The sequence below is a fragment of the Saccopteryx leptura genome, chromosome 4, assembly GCF_036850995.1.
Source record: "Saccopteryx leptura isolate mSacLep1 chromosome 4, mSacLep1_pri_phased_curated, whole genome shotgun sequence".
Taxonomy (NCBI): domain Eukaryota; kingdom Metazoa; phylum Chordata; class Mammalia; order Chiroptera; family Emballonuridae; genus Saccopteryx; species Saccopteryx leptura.
Window position 1 is genome coordinate 32,567,627 of NC_089506.1, and position 12,762 is coordinate 32,580,388.

At 42.7% G+C, this 12,762-nt stretch overlaps 1 pseudogene; it reads left to right on the forward strand.

Annotated features, from left to right (window-relative positions):
- Window positions 1-10,940: 10,940 nt before the first annotated feature.
- LOC136404138 (elongation factor 1-alpha 1 pseudogene) lies at window positions 10,941-12,323 on the forward strand (annotated as a pseudogene).
- The last annotated feature ends 439 nt before the right edge of the window (window positions 12,324-12,762 follow it).

The following is a 12,762-nucleotide window of genomic DNA, read 5'->3' on the forward strand; positions in this document are numbered from 1 at the left end:
AAGAAAATGAGGGAACATGCCACACAAATATCTGGGGGAACATCTAGAGCAAAAGCAGTGAAGAGAGAATGTGCTTAGCATGTTTCAGGAACGGGTCGAACCCTGCTCCTCTCTCTCACTTCCTCTCTTCCAGCCACCTTAAATGGGGTTGAGTAGTGTTCTTCAAACTTCACATCTATCCAGAACCTCAGACTACAACCTTATTTGAAAATGTAGGAGGCAGATATAATTAGTTAAGGGTTGAGGTGAAGTCATACTGAATAAGGGTGGTCCCTAAATCCAATGACTGGTGTTATTCTGAGAAAAGAAGACCCACAGAGAGACTAAGAAGAAAGTCAAGTAAAAATGGAGGTGAGAAGAGATTGGATTATATTGTCACAAGACAAAGAATGCTTGGGGCCATACTTGCTGAAGGAAGAAGCAAGGAAGTATTCTTCCTTAGAACCTGCAGAGAAGTGTGGACCTGCTGACATCTTGACTTTAGACTTCTAGCCTCCAGAACTGTGAGAGAATAAACTTCTAGTGTTTTAAGCCACCAAGTGTATGATAATTTGGTATGTCAACCCTAAGAAACTCACACTCTCCCTCCTTTGTTTGGTTCCAGCCACAGGGGCTTCCTTAATCTCCGCATGTGGATATGGAAGATGCCAACAAGATTATATCAAAACAGCAGGAATCCTGACCCCGACACTGTGTGATTTTGCCCAAGTCTCATGACCTTTCTGAGCTTTACACATTTTCCTTGTGTGTAAGACAATATATCTCTACATTTCCTCTAGTTCTATAGTTATGCAACTGTATTTTCCTACTCGGTGATATAGACACCTATTGGTGCACTAAGAGCAATTAGACGACCTTCAGTTTCTCCAGAGCTAGGAGACCCACCCCAGATGTGTGCAATGGAAAAAAGCTCACTTGCATAAGGCACCTGAATGCCACAGGGAAGCTGCTGGATTTGGACCAGTCCCTGGAAAGAAATCCAGTCCACATTTTCTTAACAGAACTATTCTATACAATCCTGCACACCTCTCACTATGGTATCAAGAACTATTCCTAATCAACACCTCTGAATGGCTGGTAATGTTATGAACTACCTCATGGGGCCAGAAAATACAGCAGGCCACAAACCAATAGACTCAGAAGCAGACTTTTTATGCAACTATATTTTCCAAGAACCAAGCTGTAAAGCCATTAGCCACGGCCACCATCGCAGCCGCCTGGCCCATGCAGGTTTGCATTTGATTCGGACAGACGGTAATGAAACAATGGAGCCAAGAACTGGTGGGCCATTAGCTTTAATCCTAACTTACACCCGGCGGGCAAGAAATATACACAGTGGGAATACACTTCCCTTTCCATTCAGGGCTCCCAAAGCCACTGACTTATCCGAGTTTTCCTAGGATCAAAGGTTTGTACCTCACCAGCCTTATTAACTTCTGTTCCCCATCTCCTTCTCTCTGCACAAGCTTTTTACAAGCTGGCTTCTCCTTCAGCACTCCGCCATCTTGGCTGCTTCCCCTCTCCTCCACGTGGCCTTTCTCTGCTCTCTTCTCTAATGCTAATCTCAGGAACCGAGCGAGAGAGCAAGCTCCCGGTCTGCCCCATTTTATAGTGTAGAAATCAAAACCTTTAATCCAATATACAAACAAGGAAGTCTCTGATACAAAGTCACTTAGGGTGGGAAGGCTTAGTCTTAAAACTAAGCCTTAGGGTATAACAATCCTGCTTGCTTACAGCCTGTCCCCCACACCCAATGCAAAGTATAAGCTAGCAAACCTATATATCATATTTACAAACTTATTTGACCAACACAAGCCCTCTGGTTGAGGACTCAGTTTTGGACATCCTTTGATTGAATGGACACCTCTTACAGACATGCTACTGATGGTTGGCTCGTGTATTCCAACAGCTTGAAATTAGGTTGGGGCGGGCTGGGTGGTAGATTATTACAGCATTTTAAGGCTGGAAGAGTGATCCTCCACCCAATCCTCCCTTTTTTCGAGCAAGGTGTCAAGGCTCAGCTTGCTGGAGTTACTTTCCCAGGAACAGTGAAAATGAGATTGGAAAGAGCCCTGTCCCCATTCCTGCGAGTATCTCCTTGTGCCTCATCCTCGAGCATAAGCTTCCTGCACATTCTGCTGACTTTAGAGTTCATGCTGAAAAGCGGGTTGTTTTTGCTATGGAGCTGTTGCTTCTACCCCACTAATGGAGAGGCTGCCTGATTTTGTATGGAGCCACCTTATGTTTTTTAAACCACAGAAGTTAAGTTTGTAAGAGCCTTTTCCTTACTTTTTTTTCCTTAGGCCTCTTCAAAGACAGAAAACAACCACCATTTCCCATCTGATCCAAGCCCACAGGATTGTTTTTAATTCCATTCATCAGTATCTCATTCACCCCAAGAGACTATGGGATGTTTCCATATTTACATAATGGGCTCATCATTTTAAGCTCCATAGGGTCCTCTCTGACATGGTGGCAATTATGTTTCCTTGAGAGCTTCCAAGTTTACTGTAAAGGCCAAAAGGGTCTCAGACACCCAGAAAACATACTTTTTATGTTTTTATAAACTCTATAAAATTGTAATTGGATCAAACTTTGCATTCAAAAGCACATTCTTCACAAATATTTTATATGCACATAAAACATTGAGAAAATGTTAACATTATGATCTTAACTGTTTGCACATTGGAACCAGCTAAAAGTTAGGAAAATGAAATCCATCTGTTCTCTTCTTTGAAACTCGATTATTCTGAGAGCATAAAAGAGTGCCTCGGGGGACTTTGACACTGCCCTCTCCCAACCCCGTTATCAGGTGACAGGAGGGCGAGTGGAGGAGGGGTCTCACTGGGGGCAGCTGCTTTTCTGACTCTTTCCAAACGAAGGTCTGGCCAATCCGGGAGCCTTGGCTCTCATAGCAACTCTTCTAACAGGCTGGGCAAAGAAGGGGTTGGCTGCGTGGTCCCCATGTCCCAGATTCGGCACCGGAGGCTCCTGAGAGTCATTTCACCTGCCTGGCCTAATTCCCGAGGGCCTGGGGATGAGGAAAACGGGTTCTGCTCTAGCCCTTGCAGCTTGTTTGTTCAAGACTACCCATTAGGCGATTATTAGCCTTCATTATGAAGTGCTAGCCGCCTAATTAGTTCAAGCTGCGTGGGGGGCAGCCGAGGCAGGGGAAGTGAGGAAACAATCCGGGCAACAGCTAACATTTGCTTTCCAGGGGAGCCCTGCGCTCAGCTCCTCTGTTTTATCTGTTAGCACAGCAAATTGGACCCCTCATTATCACATTTACAAAGTGCTTGGCACACATGGGGAAATAACCTGGAGAAAAACAGTCAAGAATGTTGGGCAAGAAGCACTCACCACACCCACACAAGGAGGGACTTACTTGCAGTCACACCCATACCTGGTGGGAACAGCCCCAGCAGGCCCAGGCCAGATACAAAGAGGATTTCTTCCCGGAGGCTGGGGGGGTGGGCGGGGAGGTCTCAGGCAGGGGGAATCAGACAGCATGGAGAAACTATCTTGAAAAGACCACTAGATCCCATTCTCCCTCCCGTGAAGGAGAGCCACAGCCTGAGAGACTATTGGATGGGGCGTTTGACTGCAATGGTTGGCAACACAGACACAACAAGGATTTTCTTCATTATTGATAAACAGAGAGGTAGCTCTCAACCTTCAATATTCATAAGACTCGTGTAGAAATCTGTTACAATGTAGACTCTTGGGCCCCACCCCACCTCTGGAGTCTCTCTGAGAGTGTGCCAAGGGATCTGCTTCGGAACAACGGCCACTGGTATTTCCTGAATGACACAGTAAGAGACAGTGCTATAGGACAAATTATTTTAAAAATATTTCATTCACCAAATAATCTCTATTGAGTCCTTACTCTGCAGCAGGTCCAGAATGAGGAGCCACAAGGAATGATCAACATGGAAGTGAGTGGCTGAAATAGGGTGGAGAGCAGAAGGTGAGGACATCAGGGAACTCGGAGACCAGTAGGAGGATCTCAGAGCCTATAGTTGAGTGGAGGAAGTCAGTCAGGGTGACACACAACTACTACACACTAGCCCGAGTGCCACGCCAGGGCAAGGCAGATGAGTGGGAAGTGGTGGGAAGAATCTGTAATCCCGTATGAGGGGGCAGGGAAGTTTCGGCTGAAAACATAACATCTAAACTGGGAGCTAAAACAGGGAAGGAAGTAGCTACCCAAGGGGCACCCAGGGGAAAGAAAACCTAGGCAGAAAATACAACTTGTGCATAGCTCCAGAAGAGATGGGCCAGTGAAATTGGGGTCTTGAAAATGGCTCAGAATTTACCATAACATGTGAAGGTGGTGGTTGTGAGAAATGGGGCTGGAAATATTTGTAAAGAGCTATTCTGATTTGGACTTTATCTAAGGGAAAGTGGGAAGTCACTGAAGAAACTAAGATGACTCTAGCTTTGGTTTGGGTTTGAGAAGAACAAAACAGAGACAGAGAGTTCAGTGAGAAGGCTGCAGTAATTTTTCCCCTCAAACCCCAGTGATATCTGTGCCCGAAGTCCCTGTGCCGTTGCTGATCTTCATGAACTGGGCCAGTTGGTGTTCATCAGGTAGCTCCTGTTTGGTTCACAGGGGCAGATCAACCACTGGCTGGCTTGCCAACTGGCAGGAGTGCCCTCTACTGGTCTGGATATTCACAGGCTACACAACTTGAAAGAAGTAGAGAGGAAGACAACAGACATTAATTTTCTTCTTCCCTGGTGAAGGGAGTCTGGAGGAAGGGTAAGTGATGATAATCCTCTACAAACTGAGAAGTTTTCACAGGAAGATCCTCAGACCTGCCTTTTATTAGGAGTTTCTGTGATTGTCTATGAAGAGGTTGGCATGGACTCAGAACTCCCTCACATCGTCTCATTGTTGATTTAGTGTCTCCCACCCCAGAACTATGGACAGTCCCGCCATTGTTAGCATCCAAAGATAAAAATTAAGGAGCAAGGAGGATCCCTGTCTGATAACTCAATTGTTTAGAGCATTGTCCCCTATGTGAAGGTTGTAGGTTCAACTCCTGGTCAGGGCAAATGTGAGAATCAACCAATGAATGCGTAAATGAGTAGAACAACAAATCGATTTCTCTCTCTCTCTCTCCCTCTCTCCATCTTCCTCCTCCCCCACCAGCCTCTCTTTAAAATAAATTTTTTTTTAAAAAGAGCAAGGAGAAGACTATACCATCTCAAAGTGAGTGTGGAATTCCATAAGCCGTTTCTTCTCTGTAAACCTCAGTTTCCTCATCCGAGAGATGGAGAAATTTATCCATCTATTCTAGTTCACTGGTCTGTAAAGCACAGATGATATGTGGAAGCACACTGTACATATTTTCATGTAATTGTTACTAGTCAAAATGTTATCTGTACATAACGCTGCATCATACAAAGAAAATGATAGTCTCTATGAGCATTTAATCCCAAACAAAACACATTGAGAGTATAAAGAAGCTTTAAAATGGTGATGCTAAATTAACACTTTCCAGACCTTAAAGGATTTTTTTCTGTACAGTCCCTCAATTAAAAGTTAGCATCTCTATAAAAAAAGTCTGTGGCATAAAGTCACAGACTTGGATATATGTTATTGTTCTACTACTTATTAGTTTTGTAACTTGGGCAAGTTAGCTAATGTCCTTGAACTGGAATTTCTTTTTCTGTAATATGATTAAAATAATACCTACCTCATAGGGTTAGAAGCAGAGCTAAGACAGAGTGGGCTGAGTGAGGCACTTGCCCAAGGCACCAAATTTAAAGAGGTGCCTAAAAACTCAAAAATCAAGATAAATAATATTTTAATGCAATATTTTGAAAAATAAAAATTAATGCAAAGATATCTACGATGAACAAAATAAGATTAACTGTTACTGATTTTTCCCTTTTACCTTGGGTTCCAGGTATGGCTCAGCACAACAATTGGTATGCATTAATAATAAACTAGGCCCTGGCCAGTTTGCCCAGTGGTAGAGTTATCGGCCCAGCATGTGTATGTCCCAGGTTCAATTCCCGGCCAGGGCACACAGGAGAAGCGCACATCTGCTTCTCCACCCCTCCTCCTCTCATCCCCCCCTCCCCCACTCTTGCAGCCATGGATCAATTGGAGTGAGTTGACTCCAAGTGCTGAGGATGGCTCCATGGCCTCCGCCTCAGGCTCTAAGAGCTCAGTTGCTAAGCGAAGGAGCAATGCCCCAGATGGGCAGAGCATTTCTCCCTAGTGGGCTTGCCAGAGGGACCAGAAGGATCCCCATTGGGGTGCATGCAGGAGTCTGTCCCTGCCTCCCCTCCTCTCACAATAATAATAATCAACTAAATGAGATCATATATGTAAATGCCTAGAATAAGGTATGTCACATAGGAAGGACTACATGAATTTTTGGTGAATGAATGAATGAATGAATGGTCATTTGATTACTCTGAGCCTCAGAGTTGCTACAAGAATAAGAGATGATGAACATAAGGCTCATGTTACATAGTGGATAATATTAAATTGTAGAGACTTTTGTTTTATCTGTAAAACCCTTCCACATGCCTCCTCTCTTTCTTCTATCTTTATAGTGAGGTAACTGGACAGGTATCATGTGCACATTTCACAGTGGAAGACTGAATTGGTTAAGTGAACCCCAATAACAAGCTGGAACTCATGCTCTTGCTCTTAAAGGCATGCTCTTTCCGGCACACTCCACTGCCTGTTTGAAATCTCACCGGCTCTGTGAACTCCTGGCTCTGATTGACAGGACTGAGGATTCCGAGTTTGACCTTTAGCAGTGCCCTATGGACTCCATCCTCCCTTTGCTCACTGCTATTTGGAAGGATTTGGAATGGCTGGACAAACAATTTCACAGCAGTGAGTGGTGATGGCAGATATTCAGGAAGGAAAGACCTCTCTGTATTCCTACTTGATCCTGTCTGGGCCATTCAGCCAGAGCCTAAAAGAAGGTATGGAGAATGTGAGGTGTGGGACAAGGGCTCAGTTCCCCTTTCTGGGGAGGGAGTGAGAGCTGGTAGATTAAAGGAAAAGGGGATCACCTGACCTGTGGTGGCACAGTGAATAAAGTGTAGACCTGGAACCCTGAGGTCGCCAGTTTGAAACCTTACGCTTGCCTGGTCAAGGCACATATGAGAGTTGATGCTTCCTGCTCCTCCCCCCTTCTCTCTCTCTCTCTCCCTCCCCTCTCTAAAAAAATGAATAAATAAAATCTTTAAAAATTTTTTTTAAAAGGGGGATCATGTGAGAAGATGCTATGGCTCTTGGACCTCGGGAGAAGCTGACGCTGATAGGCTACTCAGAAACACGGCTCCCCGACTGTGGGATTGATTGCCAAGTTTGAAGTTTACTATGAATCGCCGATCGTAAAACAGAGTGGGGTTTTTTTTTGTCTTATCAAAGTATATGCATATTTTGTGTGTAGCATAAACTGTTTACGATGAAAATCACACTGTCCTTTTCTACTCTGTACCGCCCATGGGGCCACTTCCTGGAGACAATCTCTTTTAAAGTTCCTGGGTTTTTCTTCTGGTGGTTACCTTATAAGCTAAAGAAAATGCTTCATTAAGACTGACCACTGGCCCTGGCCGGTTGGCTCAGTGGTAGAGCATCCACCTGGCGTGCAGAGGTCCCGGGTTCGATTCCCAGCCAGGGCACACAGGAGAGGCGCCCATCTGCTTCTCCACCCCTCCCCCTCTCCTTCCTCTCTGACTCTCTCTTCCCCTCCCGCAGCCAAGGCTCCATTGGAGCAAAGATGGCCCGGGCGCTGGGGATGGCTCCTTGGCCTCTGCCCCAGGCGCTGGAGTGGTCTGGTCTCAATAGAGCGACGCCCCGGAGGGGCAGAGCATCGCCCCCTGGTGGGCAGAGCGTCGCCCCCTGGTGGGCGTGCCGGGTGGATCCCAGTCGGGCGCATGCGGGAGTCTGTCTGACTGTCTCTCCCCGTTTCTGGCTTCAGAAAAATACAGAAAAAAAAGAAAAAAGAAAAAAAAAGACTGACCACTATGTCTTATGTGTCAACTCCTAACTATAATCCATCGGCCACTGATTGGAGCCATATGAACAAGGAAGTTTTAACTCATTTATTCTCATCCTTTCCTGGTCATCTCCTCCCAAATTCTGATATTTATGCTCTGATTTTTATTCCATGTTGGTCTCCTTTGTATCTTTACATAATATAAACATCTGTTCTCATCCCATCAACTCCTAACAACATCTCCCGCCTGACTCTTGTGCTATAAGAGCACCTGTACCCACCACTTTCCCGGCTCATTCACATTTCACTTTGGTCAAGTAAGTAACCTGGACTTGGCTTTGGCAAACAGGGTGGCCCCGTCTTCCCAGCAGCAGCACCCACATCTTCCATGCTTTGGTAACTCTGAATTCTGACAACCAACAGACAGCAGTTACATTGGTATGACCCTGTGTACATGGTTCAATTCTTGGCTGAATAACATGCCGCTGGGGAGAAACATAAAGATGGCAGAGAACTCCCTATTCTCAAGGTGATCACTTCTGGTGACGAGGACAGGGGCTTTCAGCTACATCCTTAGGTCCTTACATAGAAGAAAAGATACATTGCACTATCTATTTAAGATACCCAAGAAGCTGTCTTCATTTTTAGCTGAGTTTGTTGCCCTTCCCTAAACGCATAGCAGAAATTGGAGTCATGTTCATTTGTGTAACAAATATTCATTGAGTATGTATTGTGGGCCAGGGCTGTACCAGGTGCTAGGGTTGCAGAGCCCACAGAAGGAAGACAAATGCAAACATGGGTCTGATGCTATTTAGTATGAGAGAGAGATATAAACAAATAGTCCCACAAACAAACCTATAAGTAATATAATACACAGTGCATAGTATAATGTATAAATATTTTAAATAAAGTAACAAGTTGTGATAAAGGCCATTAAGGAAAAGGATAGGCCTTATATGGAAGGCCTCCTAATAGAACTTTCATGAAGTCAGTGGATAATCAGATAATCTGACATACACACACACATACACACATGCATATACACAGACAAAACATTTTCTGTTATCATTTGTTTTATACATACTTTTCTGCATCTTGCATTACTCACTCAAACATTTCCTCAGGGAAATCGCTCCAAGTCATCTGGTATGGCTCTAAATTTGTTTCTTTTTTTTTTAATAGTTACACAATATTTCATGGTGTGGATGTATCATTATTTATTCAGCCGTTTCCCTATTGACAAGAAATTCACTTTTTTCTGGTGCTGGGCCACTAGAAATAATGCTGCAATAGATATATATTGTATATATAAAATTGTATATATTTGTTTTTATGCAACAAATTCCTGAAAGTGGCCCTGGCTTATGGCTCAGTGGATAGAGCTTTGGCCCAGCATATGGATGTCCCAGGTTCCATGCCCAGTCAGGGCACACAGGAAAAGCCACTATCTACTACTTCTACCCCTCTCCTTCTCCACTTCTCTCTCTCTCTTCCCCTCCCTCAGCCAGTGGCTCCATTGGTTCTAGCCTGGACCTGGGCACCGAGGATAGCTTCACTGGAGCGCATCAGCCTCAGGCACTAAAAATAGCTTTGTACTTGAGCATCAACCCAAGATTGGGTTGCTGGGTGGATCCCAGTTGGGGCACATGCAGAAGTCTGTCTCACTAACTCCCCTCCTCTTACTAAATAAATAAATAAATATTTCTGAAAGTATAATGCTGGTTCTCAATATGTGTATGATATTTTAAATTTTAATAGATGTTCCCCATTGCTTTCCAAAAAGGATATAACACTTCACATTTTCATTAGCATTACTGTCTTTCACATACAACTCTGACAATGAATTTGAGATTTTTAATTTTGCTAGTCTAATAAGGACAAACCTATTACTGTTGCTTCACTTCACATTTCCCTGATTACTAATGCATTCAAGCATCTTTTTATACAGACTTTTACTATTTGTTCTTTAAATTGTCTATGCAAACACACAACCTAGTTTTTTGTTGCTTGGTATGTCTTTTATCTATTGGTTAGAGCTCTTTATATATTCAAGAAATAAGAAATTAACTCTTTGATGTCTGCATTACAAATATTTTCCAAAGTCAGTTGTTAACCTATAGAATTTATATATGAAAATGTTTCCTATACAAAAACTTAAAATTTTTATGGAGCCAAATATGTCTTACTTTTCTTTTATTATTTCTGTGCTTCCAGACTTGGTTGGTAGGATCTCACTAACTTCTACAGTCTATATTTTCTTACAACATTTTAATGTTTTTCATTTTACATTTGTTTTTAATCCATCTGGAATTTATTTTTTTGTTTGACATAAGAATGAGGTCCATTTTGTTCTTCCAGATGGATATCCAGTTATGCTAGCACCATTTATTAAAAAGTCCATTATTTTCCCTCTGAATTAAACCACCACACTTGTCTTATGTTAAATTCTCATTTATTCTGACATCTAATTCTGGATTGTTAATTCTGTTCCAATGACCTACTTGTCTATTCTTACATAAATACCATCTTGGTTTTATTATAGAGGCTTTATAATACATATTATATATGAGGCAAGTCATTCCTTACTGTTCTTCTTTCTCAGAACATTCTTTTTTTTTTTTTTTTTAGATTTTATTTGTTCATTTTAGAAAGAGGAGAGAGAGACAGAGAGAAAAAGAAAGGGAAGGGATGAGCAGGAAACATCAATTCCCATATGTGCCTTGATCAGTCAAGCCCAGGGTTTTGAACTAGCATTCCAGGTCAACGCTTTTATCCACGGTGCCACCACGGGCTAGGCATAACATTCTTATTCTTGAATATTTTATGGAAATTTAAGATCTTTTCATCCAGTTCTAAGATAATCCAATCAAAGTTTTAAACTGCAGAAATTTTTATATCCTTTTTGCAATGGGTTTACCAGGAGAACACAGGTGTCATAAAAACTATCATTAAACTAAAGCCAAAATGGAAAAGGAAAAGATTCATATCAACGTCGTTGTCATTGGACACATAGATTCTGGCAAGTTCACCACTACTGGCCATCTGGTCTACAAATGTGGTGAGACTGACAAAACAATCATTGAAAACATTGAGAAGGAGGCTGCTGAGATGAGGAAGGAATCCTTCAGGTATGCCTGGGTCTTGGATAAACTGAAAGCTGCAAATGAATGTGGTATCACCATTGATGTCTCCTTATGAAAACTTGAGACCAACAAGAATTATGTGACCAACACTGATGCCCCAGGACACACAGAATTTACCGAAAACATCGTTACAAGCACCCTCAGGCTGGCTGTGCTTTCCTGATCGTTGCGACTGGTGTTGATGAATTTGAAGCCAGTATCTCCAAGAATGGGTAGACCCATGAACATGTCCTTCTAGCTTATACACTGGGTGTGAAACAACTGATTGCTGGTGTTAAAAAATGGATTCCCCTGAACCATCGTACAGCCAGAAGAGATATGAGGAAACTGTTAAAGAAGTTGTACATACATTAAAAGAATTGGCTACAACCCTGACACAGTAGCATTTGTGCCAATTTCTGGTTATAATGACAACAACATGCTAGAGCCAAGTGCTAACATGCCTTAGTTCAAGGGATAGAAAGTCACCTGTAAGGATGGCAATGGCAGTGGAACCACACTGCTTGGAGCTCTGGATTGCATCCTGCGGCCAACTCATCCAACTGACAAGCCTTTGCATCTGCCCCTCCAAGATATATACAAAATTGGTGGTATTGGTACTGTCCCTTTGGGACAAGTGGAGACTGGTGTTCTCAAACCAGGCATGGTGGTCACCTTTGCTCCAGTCAATGTTACAACTGAAATAAATGCTGCTAAAATGTACCATGAAGCATTGAGTGAGGCTCTTTCTGGGGGTGGGGACAATGTGGGCTTCAATGTCAAGAACATATATGTCAAAGATGTTCATTGTGGGAATGTGGTTGGTGACATCAAAAATGACCCACCAATGGAAGCAGCTGGCTTCATCGCTCAGGTGATTATCTTAAACCATCCAAGCCAAATCACTGCCAGCTATGTACCTGTGCTGGATTGTCACACAGCTCATATTGCTCGCAAACTTGCTAAGCTGAAAGAGAAGATTGATTGTCATTATGGGAAAAAGCTGGAAGATGCCCAAAGTTTTTTGCAATCTGGTGATGCTCCCATTATTGATATGGTTCTTGGCAAGCCCGTGTGTTTTGAGAGTTTCTCTGACTATCCTCCTCTGGGCCATTTTGCTATTCATGACATAAGACAGACTGCTGCTGTGGATGTCATCAAAGCAGTGAACAAAAAGGCAGCTGGTACTGGCAAAGTCACCAAGTCTGCTCAGAAGACTAAATGAATATTACCCCCAATATCTGCCACCCCAGTCTTAATCGGTAATGGAAGAATAGTCTCAGAATTGTTTGTTTCAATTGGCCATTTAAGTTTAATAGCAAAATACTGGTTATGATTACAATGCATTGTAAAACTTTCAGAAAGAAAAGAGAATGTTTTGTGGATCGTTTGGGGCTTTTTTGTGTGTGTGGCAGTTTTTAAGTTCTCAGTTTTTAAAATCAGTACTTTTTAGTGGGAACAACTTGACCAAATATCTGTCACAGGATTATGAGATCCATTAAAACAAAGTTTAGTGAGAAAAAAATTATATATCAATTTGGGAAGATTGTCATTTTTATTGTTATCATCCCATCTAACAATATAATGTGGCTCTATTTATTCAGATCTGTCTTTTAGTGAGGTATCATATTTTTATACAGAATCTAGGTCTTCACTTTATTATT